This window comes from Tupaia chinensis, unplaced genomic scaffold (assembly GCF_000334495.1).
Source record: "Tupaia chinensis unplaced genomic scaffold, TupChi_1.0 Scaffold000627_1, whole genome shotgun sequence".
Taxonomy (NCBI): domain Eukaryota; kingdom Metazoa; phylum Chordata; class Mammalia; order Scandentia; family Tupaiidae; genus Tupaia; species Tupaia belangeri.
Genome location: NW_006160147.1, coordinates 3,926,404 through 3,939,769, shown reverse-complemented (window position 1 = coordinate 3,939,769; position 13,366 = coordinate 3,926,404). Strand labels below are relative to the sequence as shown.

General features: G+C 55.7%; 1 protein-coding gene across 6 annotated transcripts in view; it reads right to left on the bottom strand.

Annotated features, from left to right (window-relative positions):
- Window positions 1-13,366, bottom strand: part of CDK18 (cyclin dependent kinase 18) — a 36,888-nt gene that overhangs the window by 22,257 nt on the left and 1,265 nt on the right. The window contains exon 1 of one of the 6 annotated variants that reach the window (XM_006159253.3): window positions 934-1,671. The exons of the other annotated variants lie outside the window; for them this stretch is intronic. The gene's annotated coding sequence lies outside the window, so the exon portion shown is untranslated. Of the gene's footprint in view, window positions 1-933; window positions 1,672-13,366 lie in introns of those variants that run through there. 6 annotated transcript variants of the gene reach the window in all.

Below are 13,366 nucleotides of genomic sequence, written 5' to 3'. Positions count from 1 at the left end.
GGGGGAGCAGAGGGAGGGTGAGACTGGAGGCGATCACACAGGAATGTGAGACCAGCATGCAGAGGGATGGAGGGATGGGGACCAGCTGTCCTCCACCAGCAGAAGAGACCAAGAGGAAGTGGCTGTCACTACAGTGAGACGGACGGAGGTCAGATGGAAGGATGGACTTCCTGATGGTGACAGGGGAGCAGGCAGTGGGGGTGGTGCCCACCACAGAGTGGACGCCTCCCTCTGCTGGGGACAGTTGGGGCATTGAACCCAACAGGGTCTTGGGCGTGATAGAGCAGGCAGGGCAGTGAATAGTCTGTTGTTCCCAGCTCAAGACACAAGATGCCTCTGTCGCTTTTCCCTTGGGAGAGTCAGCTCCTCCAATCTGGGGGTCAAGGGGGAAGGGAGACAGGAAAAAGGCCTGTCACCTTGGTGCCGTCTGCCCCTCACCCCTAGCCAGGGACAGAAGAGCTCAGTGTGACCCAGCCTGAGGCCAACCGAGGGCCAGGCACAGTGTGGCCTTTGTCCCCAGGCCAGGGAGCCATCTGGGGCTGTCCCCGTGCAACTGGTGCCAGGAGAAGAGGACGACGGCCGTCCAGGGATGCTGACTGGAAGGGGTGGGCAGGGAGGTCGATGGAGCTGTGGGGTGGGCAGGCGGGCCTCCAGCCAGCCTCTTCTGACCCCTGCCTCCTTGTCAGGTGAGTGGCAAAGCTCACAGCCTGCCTTCCGTCACTTCCTCCTGGGCACACTCCAGCCTGCCCGGAACTTCCTGCTGGTGCCAGAGAAGCGGGTGGCACAGGAGAAGGAGGGGCGGGGCCGGGAGGAAACGGAGCACTTGTCAGAGGCCACTGTGCACTCAGTGAGGAAGAGCCAGGCCCTCGAAATGCAGGCAGGGGAAGGCGGGAAGGTGCTTTCAGATCCCCACCCCACCCCTCACCGAGAGACCTGGGGGGCTTCCAGGGAGAGCTGATGCTCCAGGTCATGCAGCAATTTTCTGGTCGCTCCAGGTCATGCAGCAATTTTCTGGTCGCTCCAGGTCATGCAGCAATTTTCTGGTCGTTGCTGAGTGCATAGACTGACGGGAGGCTCCTTTCTCTCCTCCCCATGGTCTGGCCCTAAGGTGCTGCTTTTGTCCCCAGGTCTCCTCCACCCCCACTCCGAATTCAAAGCCAGACAAACCCAGGTTCAAATTCTGGCACCGCCATTCTCAGGGCTGTGGCCACTCTCAGGGCTGTGCGACTGCAAGTAAGTTATCCACTTGACAAGTACTTGCCGAACACCTCCTCCATGCCAGGTACTGTTGCAGACCCTTAGCCGCTGGTGAGCAAGATGGACATCAGTTCCAGGCCTCGGACATGCCCACGGGGTGAGGATGGCCACAGCCAATGAATGGCGTGAATAAATGCACAGTACGTCGAGCAGCGATAAGTGCAAAGCCAGAAAGCGCAGCAGGGAAGAGGGGGTGTGTAAAACTCGGGTGGGCAGGAAGGCCTCCCTGAGAAGGCGACATCTGGAGGAAAATTCGGAGTAGGCGTACGTGAGGGAGCCAGTCATGCAGAATCTGGGGAAGCGGGTCAGCACGGGAACAGCGGGTGCAAAGGTCCGGAGGCAGAAGGGAGTCTGGTATGCTCCAGGACCAGCAGTGTGGCTGGACGAGAGGCCGGGGACCCACAGAGAGCCGTGTTGGACCTGGCAGCGGACAAGAGGGGTTGAGCAGATGGGTGACATGACCCCATGTCGACTCGAAAAGGCTGCTGTGTTGAGAGCAGACTGTGTGGAGGCAGAGGAGACGTGGGGAAGCCAGTGCGGAGATCCAGATGGGAGACGGCGGAGGGCAGTGGAGGTGGTGAAAACGGCCAGATTCAGGAGATACTGATATTTAGCAGGTGGAGCCACAGGGACCTGCAGACGGACTGCGGAGGCAGGGCTGAGAAAGGAGGCGGACACGGCGGGAAGGGCCTGGCCAACAGAAGTCAGGTTTGGGCTGGCTAAATTTCCAGTGTCCGATGATGACACCTGGTGGAGACGCCGAGGGAGCCCACACGCACTGTGCTGGCACTGGAAGGCGCTGCTGTTTTCCCAGGCTTCCACACAGACCTCACTGCCTTTCTTCCAGAAAGGAGGCCCCCATCAACTTCCTCACCTCTCACAGACGTCCTCGCCTGAGGTGCTTTAAGACCCGAGGGGGAAGACGGACAGGAAGAGCAGGGCACGGCCATCCACTGGCGGGCTTGAACTACTGGACCAAGGGTACCCCAGGGAGGAAGGTCTCCTCTCCTTAGACCACTGTGCAGGGCCTCGTGCAAGGCAGGGGACTCTGGCATATGGGCTTCATCTCCTGTCTGGGGAGGATAGAAAGCTCAACAGAGCAGTCCAGATTGGGCCAGGGGCCATTGTCTGGACAGTGGTGCTGCTACCCCAGACCTAACGCCCACCCTGGGGCAGGGACTCCTGGGTGACCTGACCCAGGGCACTGGAGGTAGAGAAGGCGGTTGGCAAGCAAACTGGGTGGCTCCCGATGCTCTGACTGTGGGCTTAGGGTCACTTCCTCATCTCCAGAGGCCAGGTCTGGAGCCCCCTTTCAGCAATTTCTGTTGTTATCAGGTGCTCACTGGAGCAAGATAGTAAAATTACCCACCCCCATCCTCCACTCCAGGGGGGATGGCCACGCCACAATCCCTTCTCCTCCATTCTCCTCTTGGGAATTTGGACAGGCACACACACGTGCTTGGCGTGATTTTTCTGGTCTAGGACTCGAACCACGCAGCCAGCCATGTGGGATCAGCTGCCTTAACCTCCACACTACCTATTGGTCCCATCATCCTTTTGAGAGCCTTCCTTTGCCCTCCTTCTTTTTTTTGGAGAGGTTTTTGCTATAGGGCGCATGTGCTCACCAGGAAGACAGAGAGAGACAGAGAGACAGAGAGCGAGAAATCACCCCCAAGGGGAGATAGCTACGCCACAATCCCTTCTCCTCTTGGGATCTTGGGCATGCATGCACACGTGCCCGCTGTGAGTTTAAGCCACCGGGTCCGGGACTTGAACCGTGGTCAACTACATGGGAGTCCGGCGACATAGCCATTATGCTAACTGCTGGTTCGCCTTTGCCCTCCTTCTGAATGAAGCCCTAACCTCCAGCCTGCACCAAGACCATTGGAGCTCCAGGCCCCCTCCTCTCCAGCATCTCCTCTTCTCACTCCCCACCACACTCCCAGTCCCCACCACACAGGCTCAGTCCCGGCGATGTCCTGTAGGCTGCTCAGGTCTCAGGTCTGCATGAGCTTCTCCGACGCCCCAGGAACAACAAGGTGATCCTACACCACTGCTGGTGGGTCAAGAGGCCGGGCGCTCATGGGGCACCTACTTTACCCATCGCATGTGTCCCCACGGCCCTCCTTTTGTTCTGCTTTCTTTTCTTTCCAGCCTTGGTCTCTGGGGGCCCAGGGACAGGGGTTGAAGGACAGAACTTGCAACTGCCCACTTTCTTTTTTTTTCTTTTTATAGAGGTTTTTGCTATAGGGTGCATGCGCTCACCAGAAAAACAGAGAGACAGAAAGGGAGAAATCACCCCCTGAGGGGATGGCCACGCCACAATCCCTTCTCCTCCATTCTCCTCTCAGGATCTTAGGCACGCATGCACACGTGCCTGGCGTGAATTTAAGTCACCGGGTCTGGGACTCAAACCAGTTGACTACATTGGAGTCCAGAGACACAGCCATTATGCCAACTGCTGGTCCTACAACTACCCACTTTCTGAAACCCAAAGGCTGTCCACCGGATCATGACCACAGTTTCTGCTCCATCCCTAGCCTCTACCCCTGTCACTCTGGGTCTTGGGCAAGTTTCAAAGGACTAGAGGCCATGGCTGAGCAGGTCTGCAGACGTCATGAGCTGGGCTGGAGACACTCCCTCCCTCCTCGATCCTGAGGGAGAAGTGTGCCTGCAGGCCGCCACAGATACCATCTCTTCCTCCATTCTCCGGCTGACCCTGCTCTGAACAGCTGGAGGCTTCAGTTTCCCCAGCCTGTGACAAACCTCAGGGACAGCCAGTCATCCAGTGGCAGTCTGGAGCCTGGGAGCCCTTCCCACCGACCTCTCCCTGCCCCAGCCTGGATGAAAGAGGCTGCAGGCTTGAGGCCTTCAGGGTGGCCAGAACCGAGGAGGAGAGACAGGCCTGCCTCGCTCTGCCAACAAAACAGATGCTCTGGACAGTGACAAAGCTCCAAGAAGATTCCCACTGCCTCTGTTTGGAATGCAGGAAGCAGCTGAGAAGGCCTTCTGGGAGCAGGCTGGGCCAACCTGCAGGATGTTGGCCAGAGCCCCAGCTCTGGGCTCAGGTCGCTCCCTGAGCGTGGCCCCTATGGTTTCTTGTTCAGAACAGAAATCTCCTATGGCAAGGACCAAGTGCTGTCCATTCCGCACAGTCTGGTGTCATGGAAGAAAGCACTGTACTAGCACTGTGGCCTGGGAGACGCCGCGCCTCAGTTTCCCTGTTAACAAAGAACAATACTGAACCTCCAATCCAACTGCTAGCAGGCTGCTAGGCTTCGCTTTCCTAGCCTTTTTCTGGGGATGTCACCTTGCTGTTTAAAATTCTTCAGAGCTAGGCCAGCAGGTGATATGGAGGTTAAGGAGCTGGATCTCACATAGCTGACTTCATAGTTCAAGTCCCAGATCTGGTGGCTTGAAAATCACACCAGGTGCATATGCATGCATGCCCAAAATCCGAAGAGGAGAACGAAAGAGAAGGGATTACAACATGGTCATCTCCCCTGTGGGGTGATTTTCCACTTTCTTTCCCCCTCTCTCTGGCAAGAGCACACATCCTATAGCAAAAACTAATAAATAAATAAATAAATAAATAAATAAATAAATAAACAAACAAACTTCAGAGCTAATACTGATTTCAAAAACCACCCACACTCCAGGGCCCAGCAGACCAAACATCGGGTGCGGACTTTCGCTGCTTCTCGAGTCTCGGCTCTCACCCCACCTTGAAGGACGTTTTGCCCGGCATTCCCAGAGCGAATCACACACACCCCTCAGCTTTGCACAAGTTCATTGGCCTGGGATGCCCTTCCTCAATTTGTCCCTTGGTAAAAACCCCTCCCAAACTTAATTCCAGTGTCACTTCCCCTGGGAAGCGGTACATGGCCACACCTCCTTCCTCTAGGTAAAATTAGATGCTTCCTCCTTGTCCCTTCCAGAGTAGCCCTGTAACCAGACTCGGATGTCCTTCAGGAGAACAGGGTTTGTTTTTATTTTTTTTTTGGCTATAGGGGACATGCGCTCGCAGAGAGAGACAGACATATACAGTGAGAGGGAAAGTGAGAAATCACCCCCCAGGGGACTGCGGCCACACTGCAATCCCTTCTCCTCCATTCTCCTCCTGGGATTATGGGCATGCATGCACACACACACACCCAACATGATTTTCAAGCCACCAGGTCCGGTGCTTGAACCACAGTTGAACATGTGTGAGTCCAGTGCCTTAACCACTACACCACCTGCTGGCCCCGAGAGCAGGCTATTAACCATCTTACATAGGGGGCAAGGAGTCTACCAGGTCCTCGACCAGTGTCTACGGAGGGAATGAACAAGTGACAGAATGAGACCATTGGGTCACCGTATCACGACTTGCTTAACCTCTTTCCTCTATAGATATAAAAAGACCAGCTCCCTCAAGGACAAGGCCGTATCTTAGTCACCTCTGAGCTCCAGGACACGGGTGCAGTTAAGTGCTGGTGCCCTTCCTTCCACATTCAGGCAGGCCGCAGACCTGTTTCCAGGGTCTCCTCCCTGTAGGCCAGTTCTAGTCTCAGTAGTTAGGGCCTGAGCATAGCTGGGGTAGGCCTGGCCCTGCCCTCTTCCTGGTGCCGCTAGAGCAATCCAGGCTGTCCAGGAAAGCAGTCCGAGACTCCTGCATGTCATGCCTCCTCAGTCCTCCTGGGTCTCAGAGGGAACTGGAGTACAGGGCCTGGGGCCAAGGCAGTGCTGGCACCAGAGAGGCACCAGCAAAGTGCCGCTTGTCTTCAAGGCTCGGGTCAGGCGTGACCTCTTCTCAGATACCTCCCACAATGCCCCTGATGTCCCCTGTAGCCTGGCACTCCACTGCCCCCATTCAGGTGAGTTACCGCCCCTGTGTTCCCACAGCATCCTCCATCCCCAACCAAACACAGGGCTCCTGGGACTGTCTGTTTGCCTATTTCCCTAGTTTACCTGTGTGCTTTTTAAAAAAAATTATTTTATTTAACATTTATTTATTTATTTATTTTAATTTGACCAGAGAGGGACAGTGTGTGTGTGGGAGAGAGAGAAAGACAAAGTGAGAAAGCCAGCCGCCACGTCCAGACTCGAACCACAGTCAGCCATGTGGGAGTCCAGCGCCCTTAACCACCACACCACCTGCCGGCTCCACCTGTGAGCTTGTAAAGCGCCAGGACTGACTCACTGTTATACCCTGAGAGGCTGACACGGGGCTTGAGACACCCTTGAATGACCAGAGAAGGAGTATATGAATGTAGGCCGGCCCTGACGGCAGGGGAGGGCATGCAGCAGCCTCCTGCCCAGCAGCAACTCCTCAGGTGAGGTCTCTGAAGGCCTCTGGGCCGGAGGGTCTGTAACACAGCGAGGGGTGGACCAAGACGAGAAAACTCGAATGAGATTCCTATCCACAACATGCATTAAACTGGGACCCCAGGGCTTGACGGAATGGGCTGGCATGCCCCTTGGAATGCCCGTCACTCAGGGGCAGATTCCCTGGGCCTCACAGGCCAGGTGCACCATCAGGCTCAGCTGTGGCCCCTACACACGGCCCCTCCTGACCCTCACGACCTCACTGTGGCCCCTCTGTGGTCTCCATGCCATTCCCACTGATGGCCCCTGCTGCTCCCCTTGCTTCCTGTGGTTCAAGGACTAGAGGTATCCATGGCACCTTCTGGCATTTTCCTTCCTTTCTTTTTTTTTAAGAGAGAGATTTTTTTTGCTATAGGGTGCGTGCGCTCGCTGAAGAGACAAAGAGAGACAGAGAGATATAAAGCAAGAAATTACCTCCCCCCCAAGGGGAATGGCCACACCACAATCCTTTCTTCTTTCTCCTCTCAGGACTTTGGGTATGCATGCACACATACCCGGCGTGAGTTTAAGTTGCTGAATCTGGGATTCGAACTGTGGTCAACTACGTGGGAACCCAGTGACGTAACCATTACACCATCTGCTGGTCCCCTGGCATTTTCTTTGTGAACTTTTTTATGGCTGGTCTGCCATCCCTGAGGAGGCTCTGGATCTCCAAGCACTCGGATGGGACAAGAGCCTCAAGGAATGCACTGCACCCACCTCACCCAGTGCTCTCAAACCTCTCGAGTACGGGACCATTTCTAAGGCTGTCCTCACATCTCGAAGGACACAGCTCACATCTATCTGTTCCCCCCCATCTCCTGTAGCACACACGTTATCGGCGCCATCTTAGACCGTGAACCCAGGAAGAAACCAGGGCAGCCAGCTCGCTCGCCCTTCAGCCTGCCCTCATCCGGGCGTGGAAGCCCAGCCCTGTCCTGAGCTCTTTATTCACATTATTCACATCTCGCTTGCTCTCCATGCCCAACTTTAGCAACCGAACTGCCGGGGCCTTAGAGCCCGCATCCCTGGGGATGTCTCCTGAGTCAGGAGTGGGGAGGGGAGGATTTCCCAGCATCGCGGAACCGTATTCCTATTATACCAGTCTGTCCTGCACTACCCTGTGCTCCCCTGGCCAGTCCTCTCTGACCTGGCTCATTGTGATCAGAGTGTCTGTCTACAGGAGCCGCTTCAGGCCACCCCTAACAACTCTGCCCGGTCCCTCTGACCAGCCCCAGGTCTCGGTCACCCGGAACGCCCCTCCTCACACCCGACATGCTGGCTTCCCTCCCACCCGGCTGGGCCAGGCAGGCAGCCACAGGCCTCTGTGTCTCACACTTGATCAACTGCTAAGTGTCCCTTGTCAGTGTCACTCACCAACCAGGACTCAGGCTCCTCAAGAGGTAGCCATTCCTTCCAGTCACTCCCCTGCTTCCCAGGTACCTGCTCAGAGCCAGGCACTGACCATGGCCTCCATGATAACCTGGTCTCCTGGGGCTCCCCTTCTTCTCTCTCCCCCCGGCGCCTGGCAGCCTCACTTCCTTTACCTGTCCCCTGAACAGTGGCTCTCCCAAAGTTCCCTCTTTGTGTAGAGGGCTCTTCCCCTCCGTACATACTTCCTGGGTGACCTCATCCTCTCTCGTGATGGAAACCACCAGCCACATGCAAATGACTCCCAGATCTGCAGTTCCAGCCCCACCAAGCCCCAGAGCTGCAGGCAGCAGGTCCAGCTGCCTGCTGGCACCTCTGTGCAGATGGCTCCAAGGCCCAGTTTGAGATGTGTTTAAAATGAAGAGGACAGATGCATACAACTTAGGAAAGCTGTATGTGTGCAAGACATACATGTCACACACACACACGCACACACACGCACACACTGGATACAACCCAGAAGGAGGTAAGTCAAAATGCCAACAGTAGTCATCTCTGGGTGACAGAATTATCGGTGACTTTAATGTCTTCCTTTTGCTCATCTGCATCTTCTATTATCCATAGTGAGTGTGAAATAAAAAGAATAATTAGAAAACAGCAACACTTTGTAAATGAAAAGAAAGGAGGCCCACCAGCTGGTGTGGTGGTTAAAGGCGTTGGACAAGGCCAACTGTGGTTCAAATCCCAGATCCAACAGCTTGAAAATCATTCTAGGGGTGTGTGTGTGTGCGCGTGTGTCCAAAACCCCAAGAGGAGGATGGAGGAGAAGGGATTGTGGCATGGCCGTCCCCTGGGGGGTGACTCCTCCCTCCTCCAGCAAGTGCACATGTCCTGGCAAAAACCTTAAAAAGAAAAAAATAATAATGTATTTTTAGATCAAGATTCCAGAATGGTTGAGTGCAAGGCCTAGAGAGAGCTATGATTATCTTGAGCAGGGATCAGCAAACTCTTCCTGGAAAAGGCCAGAGAGTCGGTATTTTAATCTCTGGGAGGCCACGGTCTCTACTGCAATTCTGCAGCTCTACCCTGGTAGCATGAAAGCACCCAAGGGTATAAAAGGACGAGAGGAGCATGCGTGGTGTAGCTGTGTTCCAGTAACATTTCAGTCATGGATACTAGCATTTGAACTGCATATCATTTTCAAGTGTCAGAAACATTGTTCCCTACTTTTGACTTTCCCCAACCATTTACAAAATATAAAAGCCAATCTTGGCTATGGACCATACAAAATCAGGTGGGATTTGCCCAAGAACTGTGGCTCACCAACTCTCCCCAACCTCCTCCCCACCCCCAGAGCACCCGGTGCCTACGTGACCTTTGACTCCAACATCCACTTCTCAGAGAAGTATCCCCCCCCCCCCACCATCTGACAGGGGTGGGGCCTTCTAGGGCTTCCTTAGATATCTGAGCTGGGGCAGGGACAGGGTTCCCAGGCCTCAGCTGGGAGAAGCCCTGGGATCTGATGTTTGGGAAAACGAAAAGCCCCCTCTCCTGGGGGCTGACAGCACAGCTCACCTTGTTGGCAGAACTGGCAAACGCTGGGGCCATAAACCAACAGGGCAGGGCTCTAGATAGCCCCTAATCTGGGCCCTCACTTTTCAGGCAAAGAAGATAAGACTTGGAAAGAAAAGTGACCTGCCCAATGCTACACGGGTCAACAGAGCACGGCTGAGACTAGAACTGTGGGCCTAGGAAGCAGTCTGAGGTCCTCTTTTTCTTTTTAAAGAATTCTTTTATTTGACTTTATTTATTTACTTACTTATTTATTTATTTATTTATTTATTTATTATAATTTGACCAGAGAGGGACAGGGTAAGAAAGAGAGAAAAAGAAAGAAAGCAAGCCGCCAGGTCCGGGACTCGAACCATGGTTGTCCATGTGGGAGTCCAGTGCCCTTAACCACCATGCCATCTGCCATTCCCAAGTCTGAGGTCCTTTCTGCTCCCCAGGGGTAGAAGGGACCACAAAGCCAGCCCAGAGAGGATGTTCCCTCCACTGGGCACCATGGCCAAGGATGTCAGTAGCCCCCTGAGGACCGCCTTCCCTGAGGTCTGCTACCAGCATAGAACGTGACACCCAGCCCAGCCATGGCAAGGGATGCTGCCGGCCAGGCTCTGTGCCAAGATCAGGGAGGGGCGCTGTGTCCTCTCCCCCACCTCATCCCATGCTGCTGGCAGAGTCAGGCTGGAGACCCAGAGCTGCCTCTGGTGTGGGGGATACCCTCCAGCTCAGACCCGCTGCCTACCCACCTCCGGCGGTGACCCTGCCAGGACTTACGAAGGACACCCACATCCCCTCCTGAGCCTGGTCACCCAGCAAAGGTCTCCTTTGCAGAGTGGCTGGGGCAGGAGAGAGAAGAAAGCTCGGCTTTTGAGGGACTCCCCAGACTTCTTTAGGGAAATAAGGTGTGAGGGCAGAAGTCATCCTGGAATATTGTCAGAATCTCCCTGGATGAGAACAGGAGAAGGCGATCACGGGGCGGGGGAGACGGCAGAGAGAAACACAAATCGAATTCTCTTTCCAATTTGGGGCCTGAGCCCAAGTATGTGCAGGGATCTTGACTTCAGGAAAAATACTGAGTGGAGGCCAAATTACTGAGAACTGCCAGACGTAGCCCACTCTCTCCATCTGCCACCGTCCCCGCTGACGGCATCAGGTGGGGCCAGGAGCTGGGAGTGTCATGGGCACTTTCTCGGCATCCACACAGCCACATGAGATAACGCTATCAGCTTCCCCTTTTTATAAATGATGAAGCTGAACCTGGGGAGCAAATGACTTAACCTAAGGCAACGAGTCACTGAGCAGCAGAGACAGGATCTGAACAACCCCAAAGTGTATAAACCGCCTCGATCCACAGTGGACAGGAGACGAACCTTCAATCTACAGACAGTGAATGAAAGCATCGGCCAGCCATTAGTGCCAGCCTGCTTACCCCTGCCCTTCCATTTCTGGGTAGAGACAGGTGGGACAATTGTCAAGAGTTCCAGGAAAGAGGATCAACCACAGTCCCTTCAATGTCTCCCAGAGCGGGCTCACCAGGGTCACTCACGTGTCAGGGAGCTTCAAGACCCTTTTTGGTTCAAAGCTGAACCTTTTTGTTAGAACCCCCCCCCGCCACTCAGCTCCCTACTATTCCTCCTCTGCAGAAGGGGCTGTGGAGATTTCAGGGGCAAATGGGCTGTCCTTCAGGAAGGAGCCTGGCTGAGATGGGCCCACAGCTGTTCCTCTGCCCAATCTGCAGCTGAGCCACTGGCCAGCTCCTGGCAGGTGTGGCCACCAGCTCTGCAGTGACCCTGGGTCCCAGACTCTGCCTGAGCTGTGAGAACAGGCTCAGAGCTGGTGTGTGTGTGTGTGTGTGTGTGTGTAAGCCGTAGAGGCCAGGACAAGACTAACCCTGGTCTGTTCCCACCCCCTGGAGACGGGAAAGTGCCCACTCAGCAGCGAATGCCTGGAGGGCGAAGGTAGGGTGCAGGGTAGGGGAGTAGAGGGGTTATGGCAGGACACAGGACCAGGGAAAAGAAATGTGACTTCTTCCCAACAGGGAGAGCCAAGCAGGTGAGTCTGGATCCAGGCCAGCCACTCCCTCAGGGACAACAGAGCAGAACAGGGACTTCACTAAGTACCAACAGAGGGTCCTCTGACCACAGGCAAGGGGGGCCCTGACAGACATCCTTTGGAGCAGGGTGCTAGCTGTCCAGCACCCTGTGCTTGCCTCCCTCAGGTTCTGGAAACCAGCGGGTAGGACCTCCACAGCCCAGATTCCTGGCCCTTTCGAGCAGGCTTCATCCAGCCAGCTCCCTACCATCACATTCTCTTACACTGCCCTCCTCCACGGAATGGAAAAGTAGGGGAGAGCTGTCTAAGGGCTTGGCCTAACGGGGTTAGAGAAGCTAGCCATGATCTCTACCCCAAAGCCTGCCGCAGTGCAGTCACCAGGGAGGACCCTTTCCAGATAACCGGTGTTACTCCTGCACCAGTTATTCAGCCTCTGCTATGTGCCAGGCACGCAAGCCTCCTTATCACCCCCATTTTACAGATAAGGAAACTGAGGCTGGGAGAAGTCAAGCTTGGTTGGGGTGGGAGCTGGAGAGGGCCAAGCCGGCCTCTGCCCTGTAGTGTAGGGCCTGGTTATGGGCACGGGAAGGCCCCCGTAGACAGAGGACGGAGTCTGGGTCTGCAGAGGAAGATCTGGAAGATCCCGCCCTCAGGCAGCTCCAGCTCCTCTAGACCCAAGGCGGAGGTTCCCAGGGCAAGTAGCCCGGCCCCGTGACGTCTGACCAGGGACCCACTTGTTCCTTAGCCCTGCTGCCCTCTTTCCTATAACCCAGGGAGAGCCTGGCTCTGCCTGGCACAGGACAGAGGGTGCCTGGTTCCTCAGAGCACCCACCACCCTTCCTCCTGAGGACTGACGCAGAACCAGGGGACTCCACAGTGGGCAGGACCTTCCCCCTAATGAGGCAGGGTTGAAAGCAGGAGCTCGGGGTCTGACGGCAGTGGGCTGGATCCCATCTCTGTGCAAGCCTAGGAGAGCGGATCTCTCACCTCTCCATTTCCTGACCTGTAGGATGGGAACAATAAACCTACGTCATCGGGTGCTGCATGGCATACGGCAGATACTCCATGGTGCCCACTACGGCGCTCGCTCAGGGCCGGGTATAACTCATTGAAGTCTATCCTGGCCCCAGAAACCCCCATATCTTTGGTTTGAGCCTCTCCTGGCACGAACAGAGAGCTGCTGTTTCCATTCTCTTGGCAGGGTGTGGGCCGGCAATAGGGAATGTCTTAGGAACTATGGGTGAAGGAGGCCCCCAGGATCAGGGTAGGGGAGAGGGCAGGCTCACCAGCTGCACAGGCGGTGGCTGGGCTGGGTAACCCGAGAGACAGTGAGACCGTGGCTTTGCTGTGGCAAGGTGACCCTCTCTCTAGACCGCCTTCGGGATGCAACCCCAAACCCGGAGCTAGAGTTGCCTTGTGCGCTCCCGTCCCTAAGCAGTATTTCTCAGGCCCCTGCCAAGGCCCGGTGAAAGGGAGGGGAATCTTTGAGGACCTCCCAGTGTGCAGTGTGTCCCAGTGTCGAGGGTGTGCGGCATGTTCCTGCCCAGTGGGGAGGGCCACACGGACATGCCACATCTGCCAGGGTGCTGACACAGAGGGGCAAGCCAGTGGCATGGGTGAGTCACAGCACCCGGGGGAACTGTGGGGAACTGTGGAGGGCTCGCTGGGTGGGGGTCATGAGGGACAGAGAGCAGCAGCCAGAGCCGACCCCCCCCCAACACACACACACACACACACACACACACACACACCCCCCCCCCCAAGGGGCAAAGGGCCG